A 17,639-nucleotide genomic window follows, 5' to 3' on the forward strand; every position below is an offset into this window, starting at 1 on the left:
CATGTTTATCTAAAATTTCCCAAACCCCAAACTAAATATTTTTGTTGTTGTTCATTTGCTTTCTCTTTTACCTGTATGTCATTGAATGGTTCATTTTGTTTTAACTTTTATTAAGATTAATTAGTTTGTTCATTTTCGTTAGTCTGCATCTCATTTAAACTTTCTGACTACCTGGCCTGGCATAATTCAGTCTCCTTACTGCCAGGAAAAAGTAAAAAGAAAAAAAAAATGAGCTTTTTCATGTGGCCTCCATTTAGAATGATGATCTGATGCTGTGGTGATGTGGCTGTGAATGACAGTTTGACTTCCTCACATGATCCCCACTGATATGTCATGGTAGGTGTGCTTTGTGACTTTCAGATGATAGTCAGAGTTCTGGATCTGCTTCTGAAAGTACCACAGTAGGAAAGATAAAAGGCAATCTACTATTTGCCAGAAGAGTCCTGGGTCCACACTTGATGTCCACTGACACCAAAGGACTGATTCTTTACCAGTCATCATTACAATAATCCCAGTTCACAAATTCATTCTCTGCAGTATCCTCCAGAGTCTTAAGAATATAGTGGCACCTTCCTGAGTCCATGCAGGGGTGAAAACTCCATTCTTTCTAGTGTCGTTAGTGAACATGAACAATATTTTTGCTGTAGCATTTGACTGGTAGTATTAATGTTTAAAATGTTACTTCCTAGGATGGTTCCTTTTTTAGTCCTTTAACTAGAAAGGGCTATTCTTCTTCCTTCCCCAGTTTCACCCCCTACACATAGGGGTTATCATATTTCCTCTTAGTTCTGTATCTGGAGGTTGTAGAGCTGGAAAAAAATTGGCATCCATGTGGTGGCAAACCCCACAGGGCACACATAGTGCATTGTGCAAGGACTCAGGTTCAAGTCCCTTCACAAGCAGTGAATCAGAGTTACAAGTGTCTCTCTTTCTCTTTCCCTCTACATCACCCACTTTACTCTGGATTTCAGTATATAGTCAATAAATAATATATATTATATATATATATATATTTAGTCTATCGAGGGGTAATGGATTACACCACTTTGGTTTTTACTGGCGTATAGTTTCCCAGTTCTGCATAATAAGTGTCTGCTACATACTCTTACCCCTACCCCCCAATCAATGACCCCAAACCTCCTCTGCCCCCAGACTACCTGTTCCATTCCCTTCCCAGAGTCCTTTGCCTTGGTGCAGTACACCACTCCCAGGCCAAGTTTCATCCCCTGTTCTCCCTTTCTAACTCTGTCTCCCAAGTGTAACCTACATGTGGAGTCATCCTGTATTTATCGCTCCATGTTGTTGTCCAATCCCAAGGTCCCTACCTGATTTGACTTGCCTCATCTGTCCACCTCTGGACGACTTCTTATGTTTTGTTTTATATGTAATACCCAGGGATTTCAGTTGGACTTACCGGAAGGAATAGGGGAAAATTTCATCTACCTTGACTCTTTTTTTATATTAATAGTAACTTCCTACACTTCTTCATGCAACTTGCATCTCCTAGTTTACCTCCTGTTTGAATAGACTCTGCATGAAGAATTTTATCATGATTTTATCTGTGGCAAACTTTCTTGATTGTGCTCTGATATTTGACTCTACAATTTATCTTCCCAATAAAACTGATTATTCAAGTATTTTCCTCTTTATGTGTGTTTCTGGTCTTATGCCATCCTTGAAGAAAGGAAGAATAATAGGTGAAAATAAAGATGTACATGTACACATATAACTTGCGTGTTTGTGTGTGCATACATGTATATGTGTGTGTGTCTGGTATATACCATACCATATGTGGTAGCTTTTTTTTCCTTATCAGTTGCCCTTTTTTGGCACAAGTTTGTGACTTAATCCAATAAAATGTGACATGAGCATAAATCAATGGGAAGCATTATGGGTAACATTCCCTGAATATTAAAACAGAGAAGCAGGATATTTTCAGGTATAGATATGCCTCCTGGAATACTTGAAGCCAAATTTCTTTGATAAGGAGGAAGGAAAAATTATAAAGAATTCAGGGGTAGTCGGGCGGTAGCGCAGCGGGTTAAGTGCACATGGCGCTAAGCGCAAGTACCGGCTTAAGGATCCCGGTTCAAGCCCCTGGCTCCCCACCTGCAGGGGAGTCACTTCACAAGTGGTGAAGCAGGTCTGCAGGTGTCTGTCTTTCTCTCCCCCTCTCTGTCTTCCCTTCCTCTCTCCATTTCTCTCTGTCCTATCAAACAACAACAACAACATCAATAATAACTATAACAATAAGACAACAAGGGCAACAAAAGGAAATAAATAAAGAAAAAAGAGAAAAATATCCAAAAAAATTTAAAAAAAAAAGAATTCAGGATGAAGTTGACACTGTCATTCAGGAAGAAAAATCTACCACTTCTAATACTTCTCTCATTTGGAATTCATTTTGACAGTAGTATATTGAATTTTATAGTCACTTTAAACTGTTTTTAAACTCTTTATTACTCTCAGCATACTCATTGTTTCTAGACTATCAGTAGTATCTCTTAATAAGAAAAATTAATAGTAGTCATACAAAACAATTCACAATTAGTGAGTGACCTTGCCTTGTAGGGAACCCAAGACCCAGAGAGATAATCAAATGGCTTTGGTTGAGTCAACTGTACTTTTATAACATGTTCATATAACAGCACATCATCCTCATGATGTTTTATGAAAGAAGACCGAGGGTATAAGATTTGTTTGAAGGTGCAGATACTTGATTGCCAGATTGGAATTCAGCTGGGGCTTGTGATATGAATTTGGTGGTGCTGGTTATTGTACATACAAATACCTTCCCTGACAGATGCTGTCAGTCAGGGCATGGTTGAGAAATTGTTTCATGTTAAGTTGTGACTTAAAGAATTAAGAATGAGCATGAACTTACTATTATCTTGGGAGTCAGAATTCATTTCCTTCTATAGATGGAGAGATTTTTTTCTTTAATTGTTCTGTATTTATTGCAAAAAAAAAAAAAACCTTAGGGAACTACTAACTTCTTGAGGGACACACCAGCAGAAAAACAGCTGGAAGACAGTGTTATTTGGCAGAGAGAACAGCAGGCTAGAGAACAAGGGATCAGAATATCTAATTCTATTTCCTATTCCAAAGGAGGAGTGACCTTGAACAAATCCCTATGTTGAGCATACCTCTTCCCCAGCGGAAATCAACATGGAAATTGGGGAATAGTTTTGATGTACATTTAATATATCTAGTCTATATACATTAAAGCTGCTTCCATGGCAACCGGCATTCATTTGGAATCTTAAATGTGTTTGCCAATGACAGATGGTTGTAGTATCATAATCCAGCTCAGTGATATCTGTGTGTGTGTGTGTGTGTGTGTGTGTGTGTGTGTGTGTGTGTGTGTGTGTGTGTCTGTGCATGGAAGGTATCTTCAGAGACTACTATGAAATTCTTAAAATCCTAACAGACAATTCATTTAGCTTTACTTTAATGTATAGACTTATGGTGTTGAGAATTAGTAACCTGCAAAGTTAGTAGCCCCTGATCAACCTAACTTTACATCAGGCTCAACCTGACGCTGTTGACTGGCTACGGAAGAAGGGCAAACGCTAGAAGAAGAACCTAATTTTTAATTTCCAGAAATTAATAAAAAGGAATCAATATATCAATATATAATTAAATGGTTTTGAAAAATAGTCATTATTCACACACACAAAAATATTTTTGAAGAACCAAACTGCTGAGATGTCAGTGAAATACAGTGGGATAAATATAATTTGTTTTCTAATTCTACTATCTATATTTTATATAAGGATATGGATTCTTTGTTAATGAAAGAAGGAAATGACGCCCGGCCTCATGTTAATTTTTGATTGCCTTTATTTATTTATTGGACAGAGACTATTAGAATTGAGAGGGTAAGGGGAGATTAGAGGGAGAGGGACAGAGAGACAACTGTAACACTGCTTCACCACTTGCAAAGCTTTCCTCCTGCAGGTGGTGACCAGGGGCTCGAACTTAGGTCCTTGAGCATTGTAACATGTGTTCTCTACCAGGTACAATGTCATCCAGCATCTATCTGCCTCTTACATAAGGAGCCTTCCCCAAGGTATATTATTTTTTGCCATATAATATTGTGCTGGTTGTGATAAATTTTCATTAGAATAAATATTGATTAGTTTGCATAAATAGTTAATTTCCTACTTAAAAGTTTTCTGGACTGAACCCTAAAAATATCTACCAGTTTTGTTCTTTTATGTGTTCTGTTTTACAATCACCTATTAAAACTATCATTCTATGCATCCAGATTTCCACAGACTAGCATTGAACCATGTAACTGAGATATCATTAAGAATTTTTTAAAAACATTTTTATATTTATTTATTTTCACTTTTGTTGCCCTTGTTTTTTATTGTAGTTGTTATTGATGTCGTCATTGTTGGATAGAACTGAGAAATGGAGAGAGGAGGAAGACAGAGAGGGGGAAGGAAAGACAGACACCTGCAGACCTGCTTCACCGCTTGTGAAGCGACTCCCCTCCAGGTGGGGAGCCAGGGGCTCGAACCGGGATTCTTATGTCAGTCCTTGTGCTTTGCATCATGTGCGCTTAACCTGCTGAGCTACCGCCCAATTCCTCGTCACTAGGAATTTGATTCTATGCCTGGTCAAAGTTGACTACCTTTAAAAGGCAATAATGGAAGCCAGGATAACTAACATCAATACACAAATATGTAATATTGTTTGTTACATCTTTGTCCTTTGTAAAATACTCACAGTGTAGACAACACCCTGATAGTAACACAGCCCCCAGATACAAATGAAAATTCCCTTTTGTATAGCAATTGCCTTACCCTCAAGCTAAAATTAATGAAGGCAGTAACTAATCAAGTCAGTGCTATCTAAATATTCAAATAAGAACAATAGTCACCTCAGACAAAGACACTGGAGATTAAAAAATATCAAGGCTGCCAATGAATACTTACAGAACTTGTGTGGGAGGTTAAAATTTTATAAAGTGAATTTTCAAAGGAAAATACATTTTTAGCAACTAGAACAAATGTGCAAATAAAAACCTCTCAGCTAAATGGCAAAGACAAAAAATAGTGGCTTTAACACACTTATAATAATATAAAAATAATGACTATAATGAGTAGATAAAGAACAAATTCGTGGTGTGGTCCGGGAGGTGTTATAGTAGATAAAGCTTTGGATTCTCAAGCATGAGGTCCTGAGTTCAATCCCTGGCAGCACATGTATTAGAGTGATGTCTGGTTCTTTCTCTCTCTCTCTCTCTCTCTCTCTCTCTCTCTCTCTCTCTCCTATCTTCCTGAATAATAAATAGAATCTTAAAAAAACAACAAATTCATGTTTATGATGAGAAATTATTATATATTTTATAATCCTGAAATTAGTCCTGAAAGGCACACATGCTTTCATAATTGATACTTTTTAAAGATAACTCTCAAATCTTCTATTTGTTATTATTATTGCATTATTCCTGTGAAGTCAGTCTCCATAGGCCTTGCCCACTTCTGTGTAATTTATGAGCAGAGATACTGACTGCCCTTTGTTCTAGACTCTTTCTAAAATGTTTGTATAGTAAACAACCCTGGAAGAGAGAAAAAGAAACTTCTTCCAGTGTAAAGACAGGCATGTTTATTATTCAGTATAATAGATTCAGGCCCTTAAGCTCAGAACTCCTCTTATGCAACTCAGTTCAATATCTGTGCAACCATCCACTAATGTACATTTGTGTCACCTCCATGAGTCCTTCTTCTCTGGACTATCCTGTTTCTTCTCCCCAATCCATGAAACCTTGACAGATAGACTCCTTAGTGTTTAACAGGGTAAAATCTCCATTGAAAAGCTTCATAATTCTGAACAGTCATGGCAGAAAGGAAGGGATACAGATGGGGAGCTTGGGAGTAAAGGCCACTTACTCTTACTCACGCACTTCAGAGACTAAGAACACAAAAACACGATTTCAAAATATGCCTTAATTCCTTTCCATTCTCCATTATGCAGCAAAGAAATGTCTATTGACATGGGGCTGCCAGCAGCCTTGCTAGAGCAAAAGGCAGCATACTAATGGCTGTTGGACCACAGAGGGACCACGGAGTCTTCTAATGAGAAATAGTCAGCAGTAAGGACCTTGCTGTTCAATAGAAAGCTTTATATAGATCAAAACATTCAAAGTTTGATTTCTCCTGAGTGCTTTCTAAAGGTGAAAGTAAATGTGCATAGCATATGAAGAATCATGCTCTTTCTGACTGGCATCACCCTGTTTAATTCACTCTCTATTCTGACACCAGCTACATTCTCCTTAAGGATAAAGATGATCAAAAGCGGTCGTTAAAGTATGCTTGATAAATTTATCGAAGCTAAGGCCTCAGGCTATCAATTAGATAGAGGCATACATAGTTATCATCTTATTCATGAAATGAGGAGCTGTGTGATTCCAAATATGTGTTTTGAGCCAAGTTTGCCATGAAAGAGAGATGGTAAAATGGTCTCTACGGAGGAATCTTTAGGCTGGATGTTCCTCATCTGAGTTTTTGTAAATGTGTTTTACATTTATATATATATATTTTGCAGAAAGGATTAATTAACAAAACCATAGGGTAGGAGGGGTACAACTCAACACAATTCCCACCACCCAATCTCCATATCCCACCCCCTCCACTGATAGCTTACCCATTCTCTATCCCTCTGGGAGCATGGACCCAGGGTCATTGTGGGTTGCAGAAGGTAGAAGGTCTGGCTTCTGTAATTGCTTCCCTGCTGAACATGGGCATTGACTGGTCGGTCCATACTCCCAGTCTGCCTCTCTCTTTCCCTAGTAGGGTGGGTCTCTGGGGAAGCGGAGCTCCAGGGCACATTGGTGGGGTCTTCAGTCCAGGGAAGCCTGGCCGGCATCCTGATGGCATCTGGAACCTGGTGACTGAAAAGAGAGTTCACATACGAAGCCAAACAAATTGTTGAGCAATCATGGACCCAAAGCTTGTAATAGTGGAGAGGAAGTGTTAGAGGGTACTCACTGCAAACTCTAGTGTACTTCTGTTTTCAGGCATATATTTTGCAGTAGTTTATGGATACGTGTGAACATATGCTCTCTCTCACAGAAACTGGTGTTTCTTGGAACTTTGTTAGAAAGTGAACCACCTGAGATGGAATTAGAGTATCCTATGAAAAGAAAGGTCTCACCAAAGTAATGAAGCTGAAGAGTTGTCTTTCCACACATGAAGTCTCTGGACACAGTCTGAAGTGAAGCATGTTGAGGTGGCAATCATTGTATTGGTTAGGTTGTGAGAGGCAGATGCAATATTATTTGATATGGATTGGGAGAGGCATACAGGAAAGTGGGCGCTATCCAATGGTTCCAGGACTAGGGGAAGTAGAGGCTTTATAGTGGAGAAGTGAGGTTCCTGCTGTCGTAGGGTTCAAAAAGGCAATAGATAGTTAATGTTATCATCACATTATTTGGTAATTGGGTTAACTTTGAAAAGCTCTTTTGTTAGGGTTTGCTGTACGGTACCCAGTATCTTGTATATAGCTGTGCTATTGGATGCTTCTAATCTACTTGGTCTAGGCTTTTGAGAGAGTTTGCATATCAATTACACAGCCTATATATTAAAAAGATTCAGTTTGTGTTTTGAAAAACTTCGAGACATACAATTAATTTTCCCCCTCTCGTATTAACTAGTGATTTATATGACTACATTTTACTAGGAGTGTACATAAACACCATTCCCACCACCAAAAGACTGTGATCCATCCCTCCCACCCACTCCCACCCCCCACTGTCCCAGGAAGCTGCATGTCTACCCCTCACCACAGGGTTATTACTTTGGTGCCCTACTTATAATTTGGTCAGGTCCTGCTTTTAGTTTCCCTTTCAGATCTTCTTACTCAACTTCTGTTGATGAGTGGGATCATCCCATACTCATCTTTATCTTTCTGACTTAGCTCACTTAACATAATTCCTTCTAGCTCTGTCCAAGATGGGTGAGAGAAGGTGGGTTCATTATTCTTGATAGCTGCATAGTATTCCATTATGTATATATACAGCAGCTTTCTCAGCCACTCATCTGTTGTTGGGCACCTGGGTTGCTTCCTGGTTTTAGCTATTATGAATTGTGCCGCTATGAACATAGGAGTACTCACCTCTTTTTGGTTAGGTGTTATGGAGTCCTTGGGTTATAACCCCAGGAGAGGAATAACTGGATCATATGGGAGGTCCATGTCTAGCCTTCTGAGAGTTTTCCAGACTGCTCTCCACAGAGGCTGTACCAATTTACATTCCCACCAGCAATGTAAAAGGGTTCCTCCGTCCCCACAACCTCTCCAGCATTTGTTGCTGCTGTCTTTTTTGATGTATGCCATTCTTACGCGAGTGAGGTGGTATCTTAGTGTTGTCTTAATTTGCATTTCTCTGACAATCAGTGACCTAGAGCAGTTTTTCATATGTTTGTTAGCCTTTTGGATCTCCTCTGTAGTGAATATTTTGTTCATATCCTCTGCCCATTTTTGGATGGGGTCATTTGCTTTTTGGGTGCTAAGTTTGCTGAGCTCTTTATATATTTTGGTGATAAGTTTCTTGTCTGATGTATGGCATGTGAAGATCTTCTCCTATTCTGTGAGGGGTGTCTTTGTTTGATTAATAGTTTCTTTGGATGTGCAGAAGCTTTTCAATTTGATGTAGTCCCATTGGTTTGTTTCTGCTTTAGTCTTCCTTGCAATTGGTTTGATTCATCAAAGATGTCCTTGAGGTGTAGGTGGGAAAGTGTTTTACCAATGTTTTCCTCTAAGTATTTGATTGTTTCTGGTCTGACATCTAGGTCTTTGATCCATTTGAGTTGATTTTTGTTTCTGGTGAAATAAAGTGGTTCAATTTCATTCTTCTGCATGTTACAACCCAGTTTTCCCAGCACCATTTATTGAAGAGAGCCTACTTTTTCCATTTAATCCTTTGGGCCCCCTTATCAAAGATGAGATGTCCATAGGTTTGGGGATTTATTTCTGGGCTTTCAGTTCTGTTCCACTGGTCTGTGTGCCTATTTTTGTTCCAGTACCATGCTGTTTTGATGATGATGGCTTTATAATATAGTTTAAGGTCTGGGAGTCTGATGCCTCCATTTCTGTTTCTTATCCTCAAGATGGTTTTAGCAATTCTAGGTGTTCTCAGGTTCCAGATTAATGATTGTAGTGTTTGTTCTATTCTCTTAAAGAAGCTTGGTGGAACTTTGTTGGGTATTGCATTAAATTTGTATATGGCTCTGGGGAGAATATTCATTTTGATGATATTTATTCTTCCAATCCATGAGCATGGGATATTTTTCCATTTCTTGGTATCAGTTTCTATTTCCTTGAGTAGCGTCTCATAGATTTCAGCATACAAGTCTTTTACTTCTTTGTTCAACTTTATTCCTAGGTATTTGATTGATTTTGCTGAAACAGTAAATGGGAGTGATTTCTGGATGTCTTCTTCTTCAGATTTAGTGTTTGCATAAAGAAATGCCACTGATTTTTGTACATTGATTTTGTAGCCTGATACCTTGCTATATTGCCTAATAAGTTCCAGTAATTTTCTGCTGAATTCTTTAGGTCTTTCTATGTATACTATCATATCATCTGCAAATCGTGAGAGCTTGACTTCTTCCCTTCCAATCTGTATTCCTTAGATTTCTTTCTCTTGCCTGATTGCTATGGCAAGAACTTCCAATGCTATGTTGAAGAGTAATAGTGACAGTGGACAGCCCTGTCTAGTCCCCGATCTGAGGGGGAATGCTTTCAGCTTCTGTCCACTGAGTATGATGTTAGCTGTAGGTTTGCTATATATAGACTCCACTATCTTGAGGAATTTCCCATCTATTCCCATTTTTTGTAGAGTTTTGAGATTGAATTTGTGTTGGATTTTTTCAAAGGCTTTCTCTGCATCTATTGAGATAATCATGTGGTTTTTGGCTTTGCTTTTATTGATTTGGTGAATGACATTGATTGACTTATGGATGTTGAACCAGCCTTGCATTCCTGGGATGAAACCTACTTGGTCAGGATGAACAATCTTTTTGATATGTTGCTGTATCTGGTTGGCCAAGATCCTGTTTAATATTTTGGCATCTATGTTCATCAGAGATATTGGTCTGTAGTTTTCCTTTTTTTTCTGTCCCTGTCTGCTTTTGGTATCAGGGTGTTGTTGGCTTCATAGAAGGTGGAAGGGAGTATTCCTGTTTCTTCAATCTTATGGAAAAGCTTAAGAAGTATGGGTACTAACTGTTTCCTGAACGTTTTGTAGAATTCGTTTGTGAAGCCATCTGGTCCAGGATATTTGTTGTTGGGTAGATTCTTAATAATGGTTTCAATTTCTTTGTCTGTGATTGGTGCATTTAGATTTTGTAGTTCTTCTTGGTTCAGTTTTGGAAGGGCATATGCTTCTAGGAGTTGTTCCATTTCTTCCAGATTCTCTAGCTTGGTGGCGTATAGTTCTTTATAGAAGTTTCGCAGGATTCTCTGGATTTCTGTGGTGTCAGTTGTGACATCTCCTCCATCATTTGCAGTTCTATTAATTTGAGTGTTCTCTCTTTTTTGTTTGGTGAGTCTGGCTAGGGGTTTGTCAATTTTGTTTAATCTTTCAAGGAACCAACATTTGGCTTCATTTATTTTTTGTATGGTTCTTTTATTTTAGATGTTGTTTATTTCTGCTCTAACTTTAGTGATTTCTGTCCTTCTGGTTGCTTTAGGGTTCCTTTGTTCCTCTTCCTCTAAGTCCTTGAGGTGTGCAGTAAGGTCATTCATTTGAGCTTCTTCTTGGTGTTTAATATGTGATTGTATGGCTATAAGTTTCCCGCTCAGTACTGCTTTAGCTGTGTACCAAATATTTTGATAGGTTGTGTCTTCATTTTCATTAGTTTCCAGGAACATTTGAATTTCCTGCTTGAGTGAGTCTCTGACCCAGTGGTTCTTAAGGAGTATGTTGTTTAGTTTCCAAATTCTGTGACTTTTAACAATTGTCTCTTTGTTGTTAAATGTTAGTTTTACTCTACTGTGATCTGAGAAGATACTTGGGATGATTTCAATGCTCTTGAATTTATTGATGCTGTCTTTGTGGCCTAACATGTGGTCTATCCTTGTGTATGTGTTATTGTGTTATGTGGATTTGAAAAGAAGGTGTATTCCAGGTTTTTGGGGTGGAGGAGTCTGAAAATGTCCAAGAGGTCTAGTCTGTCAATCTCTTCATTCAATTCTCTTGTATCTTTATTGGTTCTCTGCTTTGTTGATCTATCTAAGTGTGAGAGTGGGGTATTGAAGTCTCCCACTATTATTGTATTACTATTGATGTATTTTTGAAATTCTTTCAGTAAGTGCTTAATGTATTCAGATGGTCCCTCATTGGGTGCATAGATGTTAATAATTGTTAAGTCTTCTTGGCTGATTGATCCTCTAATCATTATGTAATGTCCTCGCCTATCCTTTATTTAATTTGAAATCTATCGTGTCTGAGATGAGAATGGCTGTTCCTGCCCTTTTTTGTGGTCCGTTAGCCTGTATGATAGTTTTCCATCCTTTCACTTTAAGTCTGTGTTTATCTTGTTGTGACAGATGGGATTCTTGCAAGCAGCATATGGTTGGGTTATGTTTTCTTATCCATCCCCATACCCTGTGCTTTTTGATGGGTGAGTTTAAGCCATTGACGTTTATTGATATTATGGACTTAATGTATTGTAGTGCCATTGTTCAAAAAAAATTTTGTTTGCTCTGATATATTGCCAGTATTATAGTGATGTTCTTGTTTATAAGAGGTCTTTTAGAACCTCTTTCAGGTCCAGTTTGGTGATGGTTGCCTCCTTTAACTGTTGTTTGTCTAAGAAGGTTTTGATACCTACATCTAGTTTGAATAAAAGCCTAGCAGGACATATTATCCTTGGTTGAAACCCTTTTTCATTTAGGGCTCGATAGATATCTTGCCATTCCCTTCTGGCTTTTAGAGTTTGAGTGGAGAAGTCTGCAGATAATCTTATGGGTTTTCCCTTGTATGTGACTTCTTGTTTCTCGCTTGCAGCCTTTAGGATCCTTTCTTTATCCTTACTTCTTCTCATTGTGACTATGATGTGTCTTGGTGTCTTCAGGTCTGGGTTGATTATGTTTGGTACTCTCTGGGCCTCTTGAATGTTGATGTCCTTTCTGTTATTCAGGTCTGGGAAGTTTTCTTCTATTATTTCCTCTAGAATGTTTGCTTCCCCTTCCTCTCTTTCTTCCTCTGGCAGGCCAATTATACAATGTTACTTCTTTTGAGATCATCCTATATGTCTCTGTTGATGTTTTCAGTGCCTCTCAATCTGTTTTTAAGCTCTTTCACCTCTTTCTTCGTTTTCTCTAGCTCATCCTCTGTGTGACTAATTCTGTTTTCTGCTTCTGTTAGTCTGCTTTCCCTTGCCTCAGCTTCTTTCTTCATTACAGCTATTTCAGCTTTCAGTTCTCTAATTGCCTCAAGATAATCAGTATTTTCCTTGGGGGTCTCAACTGTTGTTTCCCTAATACTGCCATTCCTTTCCTCCAATGTTGTTTTCATTTCTGTGATTAATAAGTTTATTATTGCTTGCATACTTTTCTTATCTATGGTTACTTCTGGCTGATTTGTAGTTTCTTCTGGACTCTTGTCTTCATTCATTGGAGTAGCAGTTTTATTTGTTTTTGATCTACCCATTTTTTTGATTTATGTGTTTCTTTTTTTTATGCTCTGTTGTTCCTCAGTTGTTGTGTCTTGAGTACAAGTAACACTGTACTAAATACCTTTATGACAATTGCACTCACCAACCTCAGGAATTACAGTAGCAACTGAAGCAAGTATTGAAGCAGTTTAATCACTACCAGTTACTCAAACAATTTCTCCAGTCCGTGAAAAAATAGTAACCAAATCCCAGTGAAGAAGAAAGAGAAAAGAAAGAAGGGATAGCAAGAATATACAGTTATGCGAATCTACTATCCACTGTATATTCTAGTGGTAACAAGAGGGGAAAGGGAAGTAAAGCAGAGATACACACATAGAGAGTCCACTCTGGATCAGATTTCTTCCCCAGAATAATTCACAAATTCAGAAAGGCAAAGAAGTAGGAAGGAAGAAGTATATGACAAGATAAAAAAAAAAGAAAAAGAGAGAAAAGAGAAAAGATTAGAAAAAGAGCTGTAATTAAAGAGCAGTGAAAGGAAAGTTTTTTTATTACTTTATTTTTAATTTAATTTAATTTTTTTAATTAGCTAGGAGGAGCAGGGAGGGGAGAGTTTGTAGAGGAGGTAGGAGTAACGAGACAAGCTCCTCCAACAATAGATAAGATGCCCACTACCCTAGCAATGAAAGATACCCTAAGAGTTAATTCTGATCAACCTAGAGGGGGGGAAGATATATGCTTTTATATAATATTAATAATAAAATAGAGCAGGGTAAAAAAAATCCTGTCCCAGATTACCTCAAATTCATGATCAGAGGCAGCTGATTGTTAAGAAAGGAAAAAAAAAACACCTCAGGATAGCTGAAATAGACAGTTATGCAAATGTCCTATCTACTGTGTATTCTAGGGGTAGCTAAAGGAGGAAGGGAAGTTGAGCAGAGATACTCGCAGTGAGTGTCCACTCTGAGTCAGAATTCTTCCCCAAAATAATTCCCAAATGTGTATCAGTGAATTCAAAAAAGCACACTGTTTGGTGGTGTGGGGGATGGGGCCTGTGGCTTTGGAAGCTGTAGGACAAAGGAAGAAAGGATGACAAGAATGAGAAAAATTTTAAAAAGAGAGAGAGAGAAAAGAAAAAGATAAGAAAAAGAACAGTAATAAAAGAGCAGTGAAAGAGTTTTTATTTATTTATTTATTTTTAATTATTTAATTAGCTATGTGGGGTGAGGTGGAGGGGGTTGGCTACTTAGAAAGAAAAAAGGCCAGAGGTTTCAGAAGGGTATAGACTTAGAATGAATGATACTCCCTGGTGGGACAGGAATCTTGGTAAAGAAAGAAGCTCAGCAGGGGAGCCTGCTAGGAGCTGGTCCCCAGGGACTGGTTATGTGGGGGGAAGGGGGAGGAGGTGTGCTTAATAATTTAAAAGAAAGAAAAAAAATTTCCCCTTTTTTTCTACTCTTTTTTAACCCAAATAAAGTTATAGTCACCTCCTTAGTGCCACCGCTAGGACCCCTTATTGACTGGCCTACTAAAGGCAGAAAATCCTACCGTTTCCAGAAGATGTGGTCAGAGCTGAAGCCACTAGCAGCTTCTCAGCCCGCCATCTTCCGGGAACCTCATCCTACATTTATATTTCTATTTGCTAAGGTATCTGAGGAGAGTTTTGCCCACCAAAAAAAAAAAAAAAAAAAAACCTAATTGTCGAGAAATGTTAGTGCAAAGAATTCCCCAGTCATCGCCACCACAGAACAAATAGAAACTTAGCGCCAGTGCCTCTCCAAATAAGAAGTCAAACAGTCAAACACTATCACTGTGTAGATGATATCCTCTTGATTGAAAAGCCTACTGCATGCATCTTAACAGCTGTGACAACAGAGTTGAACAAGGGTCTTTGAAGATGCATGATTTACAAACCCTGCAAAAAGCAGAGGCTGTTAAAAAAAAAGATTCTAAGAGCCTTAGGAATTCATGGTTCTCAACACTGGCATAAGAAAACAGTATGGGGAGTTGGGCAGTAACGCAGTGGGTTAAGCACATGTGGCGCAAAGTGCAAGGACCGGTGGAAGGATCCTGGTTCAAGCCCCCAGCTCCCCACCTGCAGGGCAGTTGCTTCAAAAGCAGTGCAGCAGGTCTGCAGGTGTATATCTTTCTCTCCCCCTCTCTGTCTTCCCTTCTCTCCATTTCTCTCTGTCCTATCCAACAACAATGACATCAATAATATCTACAACAATAAAACATCAAGGGCAACAAAAGGGAATAAATATTTTTTAAAAAGAGAAATAAAGAAAAAAAGAAAACAATATGTTTATTTTCTTACTATATTATAACCCTGCTAACAACCAGATTGTGGACATTTAGGTATGGACAGAGTTTAGGATCTCTGCCACAAAGTCTCACTTTATTTTCTTGAGACACATTTTTAAAATTTTTAAAATATTTATTTATTTCCTTTTGTTGCCCTTGTTATTTTATTGTTGTAGTTATTGTTGTTGTTATTGATGTTGTTGTTGTTGGATAGGACAGAGAGAAATGGAGAGAGGAGAGGAAGACAGAGAGGGGGAGAGAAAGTTAGACACCTGCAGACCTGCTTCACCACTTGTGAAGTGACTCCCCTGCAGGTGGGGAGCTGGGAGCTCGAACCGGGATCCTTATGCAGCTGGGATCCTTATGCAGGTCCTTTAGCTTTGAGCCACTTGCACTTAACCCACTGCGCTATGGCCCGACTCTCCTTTGAGACACATTTTAAAGTAACCATATAAAGTTGAACACTTCAGAACTAAGGGACCATTTTTAAAATTTCTATTAGTGATTGAATAATGATTAACAAGATTGTAAGATAACAGGGGTACAATTACACACAGTTTTTACCACCAGAGTTTCATTTCCCATCCCCTTCACTGGAAGCTTCCCTATTCTTTATTGCTCTGGGAGTATGGACCAATATTCTATAAGAGATGCAGAAAGTGGACATTCTAGCTCATGCAATTGCTTCTCTACTAGGTATGAGCATTGACAAGTCAATCCACCCTCCCACCCCCAGCCTGTTTCTATCTTCCCTAGTGGCGTAGAGCTCTTGAAAGTGGGATTCCAAGACACATTGATGAGGTAATCTGCCCAGGGAAATCAGGATGGTGTCATGTTAACATCAGCAATTTGGTGGCTGAAAGGCCGTAAGCTATAAAATAAGACAAATTGTTTAGTAAAAGGGAACCCAGTGGATGAAATAAAGCAGATAAAAGTAGGGCTTTTCACATGAGAAGAAGTGAGGGAAGCTATTTTAGGTATGTTCCAAGGGGCCTATGATCATTATCTTACCACCTTATAAGTCAGAACACTTACTGAGGCCTGATCTTCCCCTACTTACTACATTGCTCCTCTATGTTTGGAACACTTACGTGATCAATGTTCTAATTTAACTTCCTTTGTATGGATGTATTGAAACTGTGCACTCAATGAAGATGACACCAATGTTTTCATTTCTCTCAACGTAGAGGCTGGGAACTGAGGGAATTGCCAGTGTGGGTGTTCTGTCTCCCTCATCCTACAGACCATGAACTGCATATTCTGAATTGAATGTGCCCGTGAGGAGTCCCCAACACAAAGGAAAAATTAAAAGGAGATCCTGCCTCTCAACTGCCTTCTCTCACATTTGCTCCTTTGTATCAGCTAGCAAGTTGTGTGAGCCACAGAGCAGCAGGGCTGTAGCGGGAACTCTCAAGGAATTGTGTCATTTTTGTCTATTTTGAGGACAAAGTTATCAAATGATTCCTTCGAGGTCTCCAAGATTGATGATCTGGTTGATAAGAACTTCTAACAAAATTCACCAACCTTCATTCAGACATGCTACTTGGATTCTGGCCTTGTTACCTTTAAGACACAACTCTCTGCTTCATATATATATATACGTACATATATATATATTGCAATAAAGTAGCTTCTATAAAAGATATAAAGATAGATAGATAGGCAGATAGCTTATTCTGTAGAGTGCCCACCTTACCATGTGTGGAAACCTGGGTTCAAGTCTGGACCATCACAGGGGAACATCTGTACAGGAAAAGTTTCAAAAGTGGTGGAGCACGGGGATGGGTGGTAGCACGGCGGGTTAAGTACAGATGGCACCAAGCTCAAGGACCAGCTAAAGGATCCCGGTTCAAGCCCCTGGCTTCCCACCTGCAGGGGATTCACTTCACAAATAGTGAAGTAGGTCTGCAGGTGTCTGTCTTTCTTGCCCTCTGTCTTCCCCTTCTCTCTCGATTTCTTTCTGTCCTACCCAACAGCAATGACAGCAACAACAACAACAGTAACAATAATAATAGCAATAACAAGGACAATGAAAGGGAAAAATGGCCTCCAGGAACAGTTGACTCATAGTGTAGACACTGAGCCCTAGCAATAACCCTGGAGGAAAAAAAATTTGATGAAGCAGTGTTATAGTCTCTCTCTCCTACTGGTTTCTGCCATTTATTATTTATTTATTTATTTAAAGATAACAGTGGTATAATTCCATGCAGCTTTTTTCCATCCTCTCTATTGGAAACTTCCCTATTCTTTATCCCTCTGGAAGTATGAACCAACATTCTTTATGGGGTACAGAAAGTGGAAGGTCTGGCTTCTATAATTGCTTCTTTGCTGGATGTTAGAGGTGGACCCATACCCCCAGCCTCTTTCTATCTTTCTCTGGTGGGACAGGGCTCTGGAGAGGAGAGGTGAGGTTCCAGGACATATTGGTAAGGACGTCTGCCCAGGGAACTCAGGATAGTATCACCCATTTTCAAAAGCAATGGCCACAAGCTTGCCACCAGCCTTAAATCGAATCAGTATGTGTGATGTCTGCATGTATATGACTTGATTAAATAACTCACACGACTCAATTGCCAAGAGGAAATAGTCCATTAGAACACAGTGTGTGTAGCAACAGCTCAAATTAGTATTTTATAAAAAGGAGCCTGGGGACTGGGGAGACTGCATGATGCTTAAGCAAAATAGTTAAAAGATTTTCACACCTGA

The sequence above is a fragment of the Erinaceus europaeus genome, chromosome 10, assembly GCF_950295315.1.
Source record: "Erinaceus europaeus chromosome 10, mEriEur2.1, whole genome shotgun sequence".
NCBI lineage: Eukaryota > Metazoa > Chordata > Mammalia > Eulipotyphla > Erinaceidae > Erinaceus > Erinaceus europaeus.